Source organism: Myotis nattereri, assembly GCF_964212035.1.
Source record: "Myotis nattereri genome assembly, chromosome: 17".
Lineage (NCBI taxonomy): Eukaryota > Metazoa > Chordata > Mammalia > Chiroptera > Vespertilionidae > Myotis > Myotis nattereri.
The window spans coordinates 28,835,108-28,850,684 of NC_138092.1; the positions used below are offsets into that span (position 1 = coordinate 28,835,108).

The 15,577-nt window shown below is 47.9% G+C and overlaps 1 protein-coding gene across 2 annotated transcripts in view; it reads left to right on the top strand.

Annotated features, from left to right (window-relative positions):
* Positions 1-368: 368 nt before the first annotated feature.
* The window catches only part of LYN (LYN proto-oncogene, Src family tyrosine kinase), a 104,606-nt gene continuing 89,397 nt past the window's right edge, over positions 369-15,577 (top strand). The window contains exon 1 of one of the 2 annotated variants that reach the window (XM_081111585.1): positions 369-672. The gene's annotated coding sequence lies outside the window, so the exon portion shown is untranslated. The remainder of the gene's footprint in view (positions 673-15,577) is intronic. The other variant, XM_081111584.1, reaches the window with a different exon arrangement.

A 15,577-nucleotide genomic window follows, 5' to 3' on the forward strand; every position in this document is an offset into this window, starting at 1 on the left:
GTGGCACATCTCACCCTCTCTACAGAACTCCAAGGGATCAGGGTGCGCCCCCTCTGCTTCCAGGGGCACCCCACTTCCTAACACCTTGGAGAGCAGGTTGGAAGAGAAGGAAAGGAAACTCGAGAGGTTCGCGGACGCCAAGACTCCAGAGGGTCTCCCTGGAAAATCCTTCCGTCTCTACCAGGAGGCGGCTTCGCTTCCCCAAGCTGCACCCTGGGACACCAGGTTTCTTTGCATGCAAAGCTCTGCGCGACGGCCACACCAAAGATCCAAACCTTGGGCAGAGGCCAAACGGTCACTTCCCCGCCCCCCGGTGCAGTATGCAAATCCGAGCACCAGGAAGTAGCTGGGACCTCCCGGCCGAGCCCAGGACAGTCAGTTCCTCTCCCGCCGCGCCGGGCCGCCCGCCGCTCGCTCCTGGCCGTGGCGCCTCCGGGCCCGACGCGCTGCAGCCTCCAGCCCGTGCGGCAGGCAGGGCGGCCGCGCACGCCGGGCCCGAGCCCGAGCCCGCAGCCCCTCGCCGTGCAGGACGCCTTCGCTTCCCGGCCCGCAGCCCCTCACTAAGCGGGCCCCGCTGGGCCGCCCCGTCGCGTCCCCCGCTCTGAACTCAAGTCACCGTGGAGCGCCGCGGCCACCGCCCCCGCCGATCCGCAACTTCCACGGCGAGAGCTGGTGAGTCCGAGGCGTGAGCGGGGACGCCGCGGCGGACAGAGCGGGGGCGGGGCTGTGCCACCGGCGGGAGTCCGGGGCGTGGGGTCGGCCCTGGACGTGGGGTCGGTCGGCTCGGACCGCGGGATCGAGGGGCGCGCGTCGCTCCCTGGCCGCCCTGGCGCCGGGTCCCGCGGTGTGGGCACCCAGATGACTTCAGTCCGCGGGTGATCGGACCCTGGGGCGGGGGAGGGGTGTGAGGAAGCGGGGGCGGGCGGCTCCGCAGGTGTCTGTGCCGCAGGGCCACGCAGAGGTGTGGTGGGAGGGGCGGGGGCGGGCTCACCGCAGGGCCCTCTGGCGGGTGCCCGCGGGGAGGGCCGGATGCAGTCCCGCTCCGGCTGCTCCCGGAGCGCAGCGGGGAAGCCCGTCTCCACGCGGAGCCGGGGCGCGCGCGCGGCCGGGATCCTGGCCGGGACCCTGGCGGGGACTCCTCAGGTTGCACAATCTGGGCTCCCCCCAGGGCCCCGGATCCCCAGAAGCTAGGGGTGGGGCTCGGCCCGGGGCGCTCTCCCAGGCCCGCAGGCAGCTCCTGGGGAGCGCCGGCCGGAGCGTGACGTCGAGGGGCTGCGGCCGAGGCTGCTGGGCACCCTCCCGCTGAGCGAGGCGCCTCTCGGCCTGCAGAGCCACGGTCCCGAGCCTCCGCCTCCGAGAGGAAGCGAGAGTTATTTTAAGAATTCAGGGGTTGCCTTTCCTTGCCTTGGGGGGAGGGTGTAAAGCGTCCGTTCCCACTTCCCTGCGTGCGTTATCTGGACCGACTCTGTCAAGATAATTGTGCATTTGCAATGTGCCTTCTAATAGCTCGCGTGGCCAGTGATCGTGTGGTCGTGTCTCCAATTGCATGTGTGTGTGTGTGTGTGTGTGTGTGTGTGTCTTACCCCAAACCCCATCCAACTTTTTTACCATCTCAGCAACCCGAGTTGAATGCGGGCCTTGCAAGTTCCTAGCTGAGTGTGAACTTGGGGCTATGACTGAAATTCCCCGTTTGATTGTTCTCATCTTTGGGAGAACGTATGTACCTCCTGAGCCATTTATTGCACACAAAGCCCCAAACACGGCCCTAGGCAGTTCATGAATGACGCTAGTATTTATTGCAATTTATTCTGACCATAAAAAACGAGGCTCCCTGGTTCTTGGCAATTTGATGGTTTTAAATCTGTCCGTTTCAGCCACATGGCCTTATTGGTAAGTCTGCTTAATCTACCAGAGGTTTGCTGTCCCAAAGCAGGACCAGGAGTCTGGCTCACCCTAAGAGCCAGCCCATAAGGATGTGTGACTGACTTTTGATGTGTTGGCTGCCCCCAGCCAGCTGTAGGGCTCCGGAGGGCAGGGGTGTCCTCTCTGTGCTGGGAGCACCTCGAGCAGGGTGGAGGGGAGTAGGCACTGACCGTTGAGGCATTTACTAAGCACTCAGAGCCCTTCCCGAGTAAGCTAAGTTCTGCTGGAAAAGGGTGGGATTCAGATAGTGCCCGGATTTAATTTGGTGGGAAGGATGTCTTGAGGCTTGAAGAAATATAATTTGATCACATGAGGCTTTTGGTAACTGGGCCTCTATGGAGGCCAAGTAGGGTCATCCTCTTTCTGAGTGGAGGGTGGAGGGCCCGGTGTAAGGAAAAACAGCAGCCAGGAAACCTGAGTTTGGGTCTCGGAGCTGTGATTTTGGATATGTTATTTGGGCTATTAATTCAGCCAGTATTTCCTTTATTACAGTAATCAGAGTTGAGTATGACTTGGCCCCATGTGTCTAGTCTAATATTAGCAACTACAAGAAAGCTCCATTGACAACAACTTTATCTGTCTTGTCCGGAAACACTAGCCCTGGAGCCTGTCACATAGTTGAGATCGCAGATACAGGAGAAGGAATGGAAGGCCGTCTGCTGGTCCTACACAGGCAGAAGGAACAGGGCTGGGGTTCCCAAGGCATTCGAAGCCTACTGGCCCTCCGTCCTGGTTTCTAAAATGAGGATTTGAGGGACTTTTTGATTTGCTAAGTTATCCAGTGCGAGTGCTCTAAGGGGAAAGTGCCACTCAGGACTGGGGTTCTGCTGTATTAACTGGAGAGGGGGCTTGATTGGCAGTGTAAGACATAGCATGCAAAAGTTGTTTGCCCAATCCAAAAAGGCCAGACCCACTTTATCTGAGAGTCATGGGTGCTGGAAAGGTATGTGGGGAATTTGTGATATTGCTTGCCCCCTCTCCTTCCACGGCATCCTTTTAGCAGTAAAGTGGTCCAATGATTTTCAACGGTTTGCAAATCAATGATTTTCAAAGCCTTTTACAAAATTCCATGATATTTGTGTTCAGAAATCAATCCCCCAAACATCCAAGTTGTCAGTTGGTTCAAATGCATATATGGAGTTGTCGTTTAATAGTTTTAAACTGTATTATCCACAAACTCATACGAATTTTAAGTCTGTATAAATAAGAATACAGTGTGTACACATGCAGAGAATGGAACATTGTTACAGCTCTCTCACTCTGCTGTTATCAATGACCTCCATGTCCTCAGACATGGGTAGTATTAATATTGAAAGATCACCACAATTAGTAGGAGCACTGATCAATGACATGCCAGACCTCTCTTGGGCACTTCTTGGGCAATGATGGTACTAAAATCTTTTGCTTATCCAGGCTTCTGAAGCCTTCCTGAGCTCTGAATTCATTTGACTCTCTCATGGCCTCCCAAGGTTGGCAGGGACAGATATAGAAAAAGAAGTTTGGTGACATGTTCAAGGTCACAGATCTGGTTAAGTGGCACTGTTGGCAGGGTAGGTAAATTTTCAAGCTCCAACTTTAGGGCTTCTCCCCCTTTTCTACCTTTGGACCTGTAGTAGGTACTCATTTACTTAAAAGCAAACAAATTATTTTATCATTTAATATACATTTTTATTTATTTATTTTCTAAAATTCTTTTTTTTAACAGATGCATCTTTTCTTTCTTAATATATATATTTTTTAATTCAGAGAGAAAGGGAGAGGGAGAGAGAGATAGAAACATCAATGATGAGAGAGAATCATTGATTGGCTGCCTCCTACACCCCCCCCCCCCCCCCGCCTCCCCGCCACTGGGGATCGAGCCTGCAACCCAGGCATGTGCCCTTGACCAGAATCTAACCAAGACCTCCTGATTCACAGGTTGACACTTAACCACTGAACCATGCCAGCCTAATACGTATACGTTTTTTAAACAGCATCACAGGTAACTTTCTGCCATTACTTGGTAATTATCTTAACTAAGTGACTAACCCCTCAGGACAAATGAGCAGGGGCACCAACTAGGTTCCTAAGCTGGAATGGAAAGAGGAGCGCCTCTGCTTTCCCCATTGCTTTCTGCGTGGAGAGGGAAGATCTCTGACACCGGCCAAGGTGGCACAGGTACTGGCTGCTGTCAGGGCAGTTCCGCCGACTACCATCGGTGCTTATCGGTTAATACAGAAGTGCCCACATAATGCTTTGCAAAGGAATTCCCTCCAGTTTGTTCTCAATGAGCCTCCTTGTGTGGTTGTTATACAGGGGTGGGCAAAAGTAGGTTTACAGTTGTTCGTATGGAAAATAATACAACAGTTAATAAATAATAATACAGAATAAACTGTTTCACATATTTACAACTGTAAACCTACTTTTGTCCACCCCTGTATCAGTGCGAGCATCACCCAGGGTGAAGCTATAAAGGAGATAGGGCCTCTAGGATACACATTAAAACATGTACCCCATTTATTGAGCACCTGCTATGAGCAAGGTGCTGTCCCAAGCCCATGCTCCAATAGATAGATAGACATTGCCTCCATCTTTTAAGATTGGCAGTGAAGACTAGGACATAGGAGAGGAAGTTGTGTTTTTGTTTTTAGTCAGAAATATCGAAAGTTTTCTTACAGCTGCCTAGCTTCCTGATACTTAAATTGTAAAATGTTGAGTTCACTCTATCATCATTTCTAAAATTTGCTTTGAGTAAGTTCCCATCTGGTGGAGAAGCCCCAGTGTAGAAAATAATGTGGAAATCTGCCAATGGAGGAATTCGAGTTTTGGGAACAGGCCAATTGAAAGACTTCTTGTAGATATCTTTGGCTTAAGCTAGCTGGAAGAGCTCTCTGGCAATTGAGAATTGCAAGCTGACATAATTACTTGGGATGATGTGTTAAAAGGCTCGTCCGTGCTGACTGGCAGGGGCCTATAATGGCCTTTGACCTTCATCCTTGTACTTCACTTTCCCCGAAGTACCGAATAAGCTGTCAACTCTCCTTTGCCACAAAGCTACTTCTCGAAAGTTGAATTGACATGAGAGGAGTGGACCATATAAGGGAAGAGATTTTCGGTTAGTCTCATTGTAACTCTGTTCATATTTTAGAACACTAAGATATATAAGTTCCATCAAGTTACACAAACAGGATGCATTTTCCGAATCCATTTGAGAGGGTGTTTCTTAATGCTCCAGGCTCTGCGCTTGTTGAGCTGTAGGACCCTGGGAAGAAGGCTGCATTCCTGTAGCTCGGGGGGTCTTTTCCTTTTAAGGTTCACACTTTAAAGTCAGATATTGCTGGGCTGCCGACACTCCCACCTTTCTGTGAACATCTAAAATCACTCTCACTACTCTTTTTATAAAAAAATATGTTTTATTGATTTTTTTACAGAGAGGAAGGGAGAGGGATAGAGAGTTAGAAACATCAATGGGAGAGAAACATCGATCAGCTGCCTCCTGCACACCCCCTTACTGGGGATGTGCGCGCAACCAAGGTACATGCCCTTGACCAGAATTGAACCTGGGACCCTTGAGTCCGCAGGCCGACGCTCTATCCACTGAGCCAAACCTGTTAGGGCAACTCTCACTACTCTTTATTGACCATAATCCATGCCAATAGGAAGCTCTTTGCCGATTGGAAGCTTCTCTCCGAGTCTCCCTCCTCGCTCTGTTGGTACACCCGGTGGTTGGGAGCTATCGTGACTGCTTCGGGCCCACTATTCCGTGCTGGTGAGAGAGCACAGTGAGACTGGAGAGAGGGGTCTGGGTTCATTCTGCCCCCAACTGGAGCAATGACATCTTCTTGGTGTTGGGCCTTTGGGCGCCTCCACTCTTCCTGTAAATGTTAGCCCCCCCGGAGGGGAGGGGAATGGAGAAGCTTGTTTTAGAGCCACGTGGGGAGAGGGAGGACCACTTCTGCTTTCCACTGGGAAGCCGTGTCACGGAGAGCAGAACTGCAGCAAGAGGCTGAGAGAGGAGGCCCGAGGGAGGAGCTGGCGAGGAAGTGATACTTCCTCCCGCTTCGAAGGCACCAGGCCCGTCATTTGCCTGCAGCCCCACCTTTCTTACCACCAGCTCTGCTTTTTCCTTGGGGGTTCTTTCTACCACCCTCTGCTCTGTTCATTCTCAGTTTGCCCTTGAGAAAGGGGCAGGCCGGGAGGGGGAGAGAGAAAAAGAACGAATCTAGTCATCAGTGTAGAGCCTTCTCTGGCAAAGCCCACGGTGGCCATGTTTGAGTTTTCACCCACAGAAGAATGTACATTTTGAAATTCCCCATCATGGAAACCATTGTGAAACTCTTAAGTAGATGTTTTGAAATCCTTTAGTGTGTAGGCAACCTAGTACTTTCATAATCCTAACTACAGTGGTTGGGGGGCGGGGGGCTATCTTTAATATTACTTAAGCTATAAGCCTGTGGTTACATTTTTGGGACTGAGCAGTGGCAAACTCTTTGACTACAAGCCAAATTCCAAAACATATTTGACCTTGTGCTCAAATGCACATTTTTCTGTATGAAAAAAAAAAAAAAAAGCTTGATGGAAGAGCCCCCTCCTCCAGGTTGTTGGGAAATGTGATCAGAACAGTCCTTTTGAGACCAGCTTGTGAGATCTGTCAGAATTTAAAGTGTACAGAGGCAGGGCCAGCGATCCCACAAGCCCCGGTCCAAGAGGAAGTTTGTTTAAAAAATACAAATTAAGACACATCTCTACAATGGAATACCTTGTAGGTATCTTAAAATCGTATTAAATTGCACTTACTAATATGAGAGATATTTCTTGAAAGCTGAACCCAAACTGATAAGTTATATATGATACCATTTCTGAAATGAAATATTTATATGTGGGACACAATCTGTGAGCTATGCATATCACTCATTTTTATACTAAAGTTTTAATAGTGAATATTTCTGAGGGATGGGCGAATGCTGATTTTTTTACTTAGGTACATATTTTTTTAATAAAAAGGAATGTTACTTAAATGACTATAAAACAGCAATATAATGAGCAATGACGTGGAGCCACCGTGACTGCAGAAGAAATGTAGGCGCCATCAGTAAACTTTGGAGTAAAAGTGGCTATTGTGACATTCGTGTGGGTAGAGTTGTAAGCAGACCGCCTCTGGAGAATGTAATGTGCTATGTGTATTGAAAATAGAGGTATTTTCCTTCTTTCTTTCTTTCTTCTTAATCTATTTAAAAAATTGATTTTAGAGAGAGAGGGAGGGAGAGAGAGAGAAACATCGATTTGTTCCACTCATTTATGCATTAATCATTTGCATGCCCTGACTGGGGATGGAACCTTCATACCAGGAGGACACTAACCAATTGAGCTAACTGGCCAGGATTTATAGAGATATTTTCTTAAAAAAACAGTCCACTTCTGGTATGTAGTTGGAGCAGGGATCATTCAGAGGCCAGAGAACTCGGTCTGGCAATGTGGTCAGAAGGCGTGGTGGACTCTTGTTCAAGGCATGGACGATCCTTGTCCGGAACTAAATTTTGGGTTTTATCTTATAAACAGAGGGGAATCATTGGAGCCTTTTAGTGGGAAGCCTATTTTTCTATCACAATCAGCTTCTTGCCTAGACTTTTTCATCATCAGGTATTTATGATGGTGATAAATCATGAAGAGACAGACAGTGAGCATTGCTTATTGCTTTGAATAGGTGAATGATTAACTGAGGAACCCACAGGGACTTCCACAGAGATTAACATGAGGTACTTGATAAGTGTCCTGAGTGGTGTTGATCTTGCCCAAACATTTATCTACATCTTTTTGATGATGGCAACACTATTGAAGAAATAAGCAATTTGGAGTTGAGGGCTAAGTTTCTGTGGGGTTAGTATTTTCCTCTTTTTTTTTAAAATTTATTAAATTAAATCTTTATTGTTCAGATTATTACATTTGTTCCTCTTTTTCCCCCCATAACTCCCCTCCTCCCAGTTCCCACCCACCCTCCGCCCTCACTCCCCACCCACTGTCCTCATCCATAGGTGCACGATTTTTGTCCAGTCTCTTCCCGCATCCCCCTCACCCGCTTTCCCCCCCAAGAACTGTATCTTCCCACTTTCCCCCCCAAGAATAGTCAGTCCACTCCCTTTCTATGCCCCTGATTCTATTATAATCACCAGTTCATTCTGTTCATCAGATTATTCACTTGATTTTCAGATTCACTTGTTGATAGATGTGTATTTGTTGTTCATAATTTGTATCTTTACCTTTTTCTTCTTCTTCCTCTTCTTAAAGGATACCTTTCAGCATTTCATATAATACTGGTTTGGTGGTGGTGAACTCCTTTAGCTTTTCCTTTTCTGTGAAGCTCTTTATCTGCCCTTCAATTCTGAATGATAGCTTTGCTGGATAAAGTAATCTTGGTTCTAGGTTCTTGGTATTCATCACTTTGAATATTTCTTGCCACTCCCTTGTGGCCTGCAAAGTTTCTGTTGAGAAATCAGCTGACAGTTGTATGGGTATTCCCTTGTAGGTAACTGACTTTCTTTCTCTTGCTGCTTTTAAGATTCTCTCTTTGTCTTTTGCTCTTGGCATTTTAATTATGATGTGTCTTGGTGTGGTCCTCTTTGGATTCCTTTTGTTTGGGGTTCTCTGCGCTTCCTGGACTTGTAAGTCTATTTCTTTCACCAGGTAGGGGAAGTTTTCTGTCATTATTTCTTCAAATAGGTTTTCAATATCTTGCTCTCTCTCATCCTCTGGCACCCCTATAATTCTGATGTTGGTATGCTTGAAGCTGTCCCAGAGGCTCCTTACACTATCTTCATAATTTTGGATTCTTTTTTCACTTTGCTTTTCCGGTTGGGTGTTTTTTGCTTCTTCGTATTTCAAATCTTTGACTTGAATCTTGCTATCCTCTGGTCTGCTGTTGGGAGTCTGTATAATATTCTTTATTTCAGTCAGAGTATGCTTAATTTCTAGTTGGTCCTTTATTACAACCTCAAGGGTCTCATTAGATTTCTTGTAGGCCTCATTAAGTTTATCGGCAGTCTCTAGAAGACTCTTGAAAGACCTCAAAAGTGTGGTTTTGAATTCTATATCCAGCAGCCTGCTGTCCTCCATTTCTGTCATTTGTGTCCTGTTTCTTTGTCTCGGCATTTTTTATGCTTCGCTGTATCGATAGTGTGGCTTTCTGTGCTAAGTGTCCCAATTACCTGAGGTAGACACTCTTGATGCACCCCCTTGTGGTCTTTGTGCACAGTCTTGTTGTAGCTAAGCCTTGATTGTTGTAGGTAACACTGGGAGGGATTTGATCTCCAGGCCAATTGGCTGTGAGAATCAGCTGTGTCTGCAGTGGGAGAACTTCTGTCCTGGATCTTTAGGGAGGTGCTAATCTAGCCTCTGCCTGAGGCTAACCAGCAAATGCCTCCGTGCAAGGCTTGGGCAGGGCAGGTCCCAGGGGATCAACAGGGCGGGTGGAGTGAGCAGTTATGGCTGCTCTCAGTCCCGTCCCCAGAGGCTCTGCTTCTCAGTGTCCCAGCAACCACTGCAAGTACCTCAGAGAGAAAGCTTCCCTCGAGTTCCGTCCGATGCCAGACAGTCCCGCTTCTCTTGTTTGAGTATGGGTCCCCAGAGACTCGCCCAGAACTGAAGCCCAGAGCCTGAGACTCCCTCCTGATTGAAACAGCAACCGCGCCCTCAGCCGCCAGCCCGCTCCACACGCACCTCTGCATCTTTGTATTTTACTTCAGCACTGCACCTTCTCTGAGTCTCGGTATGCTTTTCTCTTTCCTTCTAGTTGTAGAATTTCCCCTCAGCCAGCCTTCCTGGGTGATGTCCATTCCGTCTTTTAGTTGTATTTTTGAAGTGGTTGTGCAAGGCAGCAATCTCCGGTGTTTACCTATGCCGCCATCTTGGTTTCTCTCAGTATTTTCCTCTTTATTCTGAAGGAGATTATGTTGTAAAGCAGCAGCTTAGTGTTGGAATTGTGCTTTTGCTATATAAAAATAGTTTATTAAAAGCATCACCATAATTAGGAGTGGCAATATTTGGTCAAAATGACATAACTTCTAATTATGCAGGTAATTTGTGTGATCAGATTTAGCATATTTAATATCTACCATATTTGATACTATTTAATAATATTAATAAATCAATTTTAATATTATTAATAAAATTAATACATGAATAAGCAGTGTTGATTATTAATTTTAATTTGAGAGGAGATAGTATAATACAGTGGAAAGAAAATGGGCTTCCAAGTTAGACAGGTCTGAGTTCCTGCCTAAGCCCCAGGGCTTGTGACTTTAGTTACTTTTTCTCACCATTTATCTATCCTATCTAATAATAGAGAAACATGGTAATTAACTGTAACTTCACTACCCTTCCCATTGGCTAATCAGCAAGATATGCAAATTAACTGCCAACCAAGATGGCGTCCGACAGCCAGGCAGCTGAAGCGAACAGGAGGCTTGCTTGCTCCAGTGAAGGAGGAAGCCAAGGTTCCCCACCTGCCGCTGCCGGCCTCTGAGCTGCACTCTAAGAAACAATGTTGCAATTATAGAAGCTAAACAAACCCCAGAAACCTGCTTTCAGCTGTCAGAGCTGGAGCTGCAACAGTGTTTCAATTATAGAAGCCAAACAAACCCAGATACCTGCTTTCAGCAGCCGAGGTCTCAGAGCTGGAGCCAAGCCTCAGAGCTAAAGCTGGCTCTCAGCTCCAGTGACAGCCATAGAAGGTAAATAAATCCCAAAATAAAAAAAGAAAAAGAAAAAAAGGAGAGGTTGGGAGCTTCAGTCACCTGCCAGCCTGAAAACGGCCCTCAGCACCTCACCCAGACTGTCCAGGCACCCCAGTGGGGACCCCCACCCTGAAGGGGGTGCAACCAGCTGCAAACAGCCATCATCCCCTCATCCAGGCTGGCCAGGCACCCAAGCAGGACCCCCACCCTGATCCGGGACACCCTTCAGGGCAAACCAGCCAGCCCCCACCCGTGCACCAGGCCTCTATCCTATATAGTAAAAGGGTAATATGCAAACTGACCCTAACAGCAGAAGGACTGGGAATGACTGGTCACTATGACATACACTGACCACCAGTGAGCAGACGCTCAATGCAGGAGCTGCCCCCTAGTGGTCAGGGCACTCTCACATGGAAGGAGCTCTGTTCGGCCACAAGCCAGGCTGATGGCTGCCAGTACAGCAGTGGTGGTGGGAGCCTCTCCTGCCTCCTCAGAAGCGCTAAGGATATCCGACTGCAATTTAGGCCTGCTCCCCGCTGGCAAGTGGACATCCCCCGAGGGCTGCCAGGCTGCCAGAGGGATGTCTGATTGCCATCTTAGACCTAATCCCCCAGGGAGCAGGCCTAAGCCAGCAGGTGGTCATCCCCTGAGGGGTCCCAGACTGCGGGAGGGCACAGACCAGGCTGAGGGACACCCCCCCCCCCCCACTGAGTGCACAAATTTTTGTGCACCGGGCCTCTAGTGTATATATAAAAAGCCAGTGACCGGAACACTGTAATGACCAGAACGACCAGTCGCTATGATGCCCACTGTGGCCAGTGAACTGGCCCGATAGGGGGTGGGGCCGGCCAGGGGGAGGGGCTATGGGAGGTTGGCTGGCCAGACCAAACCCCAATCGGCCCCCCAATCCTGATCAAGGGTGGGGTGGCCGGCCAACCACCCCATGACCCCTCCCCCCACCTGGTTACACCCCCAATACCCCCCTTCCCCTCATAGGGGGTGGGGCCAGCTGGCCAACCACCCACAACCCCTCGCCCCGCCTGGCCCCAACCCGATCAGCCCCCACCACCCTGATCGGCCAGCGGCTCCTCCCCCAAGCCAGCTCCGCCCACATTGTCCCCCCTCCCATCAGGGGCTACTGCCTGCGCCCCCCCTGACTGGCCCCACCTCCCAATCACCCCCCACCCCAATTGGGGGCGGGGCCCACCAGCCAATCTTCCACCGCCCCCCCCCCCCCCCCAGCCCACCCAGCCCTAATTGGGTCCCGATTGGGGCAGGCCAGCTGGCCAACCTCCCACCATCTCCTCCTTCCGACAGGCCCAGCCCCAGTCTGCCTCGATCGGGGGCTGGGCTGGCCAGACCCCACCCATCCACAAATTCATGGACTGGGCCTCTAGTTTATTTATAAAATGACTGGAGGCCTGATACATGAAATCCGTGCAAGGGGCTTGGCCCTCGCAGCTCAGCTGCCTCTCTGCCCCGCCCACTGGTCATCCCAGAAGGATGTCCCAGAAGGTCATTCTGCCATCTGGTCTACTTAGCATATTAGCTCTTTATTATATAGGATGATAATAATACCCATTCCTCAGGTTTGTGGTGGTGATTAACAAAGCTAATATATAACCTCTTAATATTGTTTCTAAAACACTGTAGACACGTAACAAAAGGGTCCTGTTTTTACTACTAGACTGTGGGCTTCCCTCTTAGAGGGGAGAAAGTCTGTTCATTCCTTCCATCAACAAACATACAGTTGACCCTTGAACAACACAGGTTTGAATGGCATGGGTCTGCTTATTTGGGGATTAATTGTATTTTTGATCTGCAGTTAGGAATCCAGGGATAGGGAAGGTCAGCTGTATGCATTGCTCTGTGTCATGTTATATAAGGGACTTGAGCATCCGCCATGGGTCCTGGAACCAATCCCTCACAGATACTAAAAGGGGTGATTGCAGTTAAGTTTTGGGGGAGTCAAAACTTAATATGCAGATTTTCAACTGTATAGAGGTCGGCACCCCTACCCCCAGCATTGTTCAAGGGTCAGTTGGAGTAAGTAAAACGTTTATAAAATGAAGCAGTCAGGGAAAAGTTCGGAGTCTGGTGGGGGAGTCAATCATAAACCATCCTACTTACCACAGTGTTTGTTTACTAGAGGCTCAGGTGTTTGGTCAGCTGAACTTCTGATCTGCCTACAAGGTACCAGAAATTGCCAGAGGTTACAGGGGTCAACAGGATGGATGGTCTCTGCATCCAAAGATGCTGGAAATAGTGGGGGTATGGAGACAGAAATATGGTCTTCAGTGTGTGATCGATGCTGTCCTACAGTACAAAGTGCTCTGCCAGCAGGAGGAAGGGCTGGTGGCCATAGTGAGGACAAGATGCGGGAGCAGAGTCTGGTAGGGGGAGAAGGAATTCTCCCGTTGGAGGCCTTAAGGGAAAATGCAAAGGTTGTGGAAGAGCCTGGGGATTCCAGAAAGGCGAGGGTTCCCCTGGCCTGGGCGACAGGGATGGACTTCATCCTTAAACAATGAGAGGCTTCGTAATATGGAGAGTGACAGACAAATAGAGTAGTGGATACAGTCCCGAGCTTTAGTGTTGTCTTATGGTAATCAGTATAATCAAATACACACGGCAGGAGTTGGTTTTTGTCTTTCTGGACCACATTGACTCTTTGAGTTGTTTAAAATGTAATGGATGCCAAATACATATTAAAAAGAAATTTTGCCAAATTCAATTCCATAACTGCCTGCTTTTTGGTTTTCAGTTATTTTTAAAGGTTTAAGTAAATTAAGATAACCACTGAGGATTTAGTTGTAATTTTCCTTAAATTTCTTTCCAACTCAATAATCTTTCAAGAGTATAGTAGGCCAATGTTTCTGAACGCTTTGGTGAATGCCTCTCAAATGTTGCATTGTTGTTCCAGTTGTAACTTTTCAACTAAGGTAGTGCCATACAATCCAACTGAACAAATGACCTGCCTCCTCTGGTGTCAGCTGTCAACTGCTAGGCTTTTGACATCGCCTGTCTACCTGGTATCCAACATTAGCATCATAGAATCTTATAGAAGGAAGAGATTTTGGTGGTGTATTTTATACATAGTCCTTAGCAGGTAGTCACTTTCCCTTGAACATTGGGTCCCAAATGTTAGTGTCTGCCCCAGGTGATTCTAATGCAGGTGATGGAAGTCACATTATGAGAAGCACTGTGACAGCGTTATTCCTGTTGCCCAAAGTGGCTCATTTCAGTTTTGGGATACCTATGGGTATTAGAAAGCCTTTTTTCTCATGCTACAATGTTTCATTTCCATAGTTTCTGCCTGTGGTTCTAGTTCTGCCCTCTGGAAGAACTACATCTGAAGCCAGCTTCTGTTGGACTGACTAGCCATTCACTGTGGCTATAAGTGTGGGATGTACAGGGACATTGTTGACTGCTTGGCACCCAACACTATTACTCCACCTCTCCTCCTAACAGAACCAGATTATTTTGGGATTCATTGTCTCCCCTGAAGTTTCAGCAGAGCCTTCCCCATCTCCATCTATAAGTGGCCCTGGCTGGGCAAAAGCTCCTCTTCTTTGGTTTGGACAGTAATCAGTAAAGCAAAGCAATGTTCCAAAGGTGGTCCTAAGATATGAGCAGCAAAGGAGTGGGGGAGGGAGGAGAGAAGGAAAGTTAGGGGTAGATGAAGATAAAGAAAGAAACAAACAAAAACCCTTATGTAAGAGTCAAGAAATTAGAAGGAAATACAAGTTATCTTGATTATTAATTCGTAATGCAGAAGGTATGTGGCTGTCCGTTCGGTGTTTTTTCTAGTCACACAGTTGGCATGGCATTAATGCTGATAATTGGGCCTCTGCAACCGTGATTTATTTTTAAATGTGTGCTGTGTGTGAGGCTTTGTAGTGAGTGCTTGGGAAGAAACATAAACATTGTTAAGTATGAGGTTCCTTCCCTACAAGAGTTTATTGTACTCTAATCTCTCTGGGTTGTTCACAGACCAGAAGGCTGACAAATTAATTTGCTGTGGTTGTGGCAGGACAATACCTTCTTGCTCAGGAGACCCCTGGGCACCTGAATCAGTGCATAGAAACCATTTCCGGTAAAGAGGGAGGCAGTGTGTGGGGTGGTTAGAGCACAGGAAATGGAGTTAATCACATTTGAGCCAGATTCCATGCCTGTCCCAACCTAGCAACAGGGCAAGGTGTCTCAGGGTCCTATATTTAAACCTCAAATGTTGGGTGTGAGGATTCCACGGTGCAATGTGCAATGGATTCAGAGGTAGCCACACGTGAGGCAGATGGCGAGTGGTAGTCATTGTTATTGTTATTATCAAAAGAAAGTTGCTAAGGGTAGCTACTGTCAAACAAAACCAAACAGCCACCAAAACAAAAGCAGAAAATAAAATAAGTGTTGGTGAGGATGTGGAGAAACTGGAACCCTTTTGCACTGCTAGTGAGAATGTACAATGGTACAACTGTTGTGGAAAATGTTGTGGCAGTTCCTCAAAAAAGCAAAGTTAAACATGGCCCTGGCCGAGGTGGCTCAGTTGATTGACGTCATCCCACGCACCAAGAGGTCACCAGTTTAATTCTTGGTTGGGGCACATGCCCGGGTTTCGGGCTCAATCTCCAGCAGGGGGTATGCAGGAAGCAGCTGATTGATGCTTCTCTCTCCCTCTCTCCTTTTCTGTTTCTAAAATCAATAAAAACATATTTTAAAAAGCTAATCATAGAATTGCCATATGATCTAGCAATTCCATTCCTGGATGTGTACCCCTAAGAATTGAAAGCAGAGTTTCAAAGAGACATTTATATACTGATGTTCATAGCAGCATTATTCACATTAGCAAAGGGGTAGAAGCAATTCAAGTTTTTATCAATGGATGAATGGATAAACAAAATATGGTGTATCCATACAATGGAATAGTATTCAATTACTTTAACAAGAAAGGA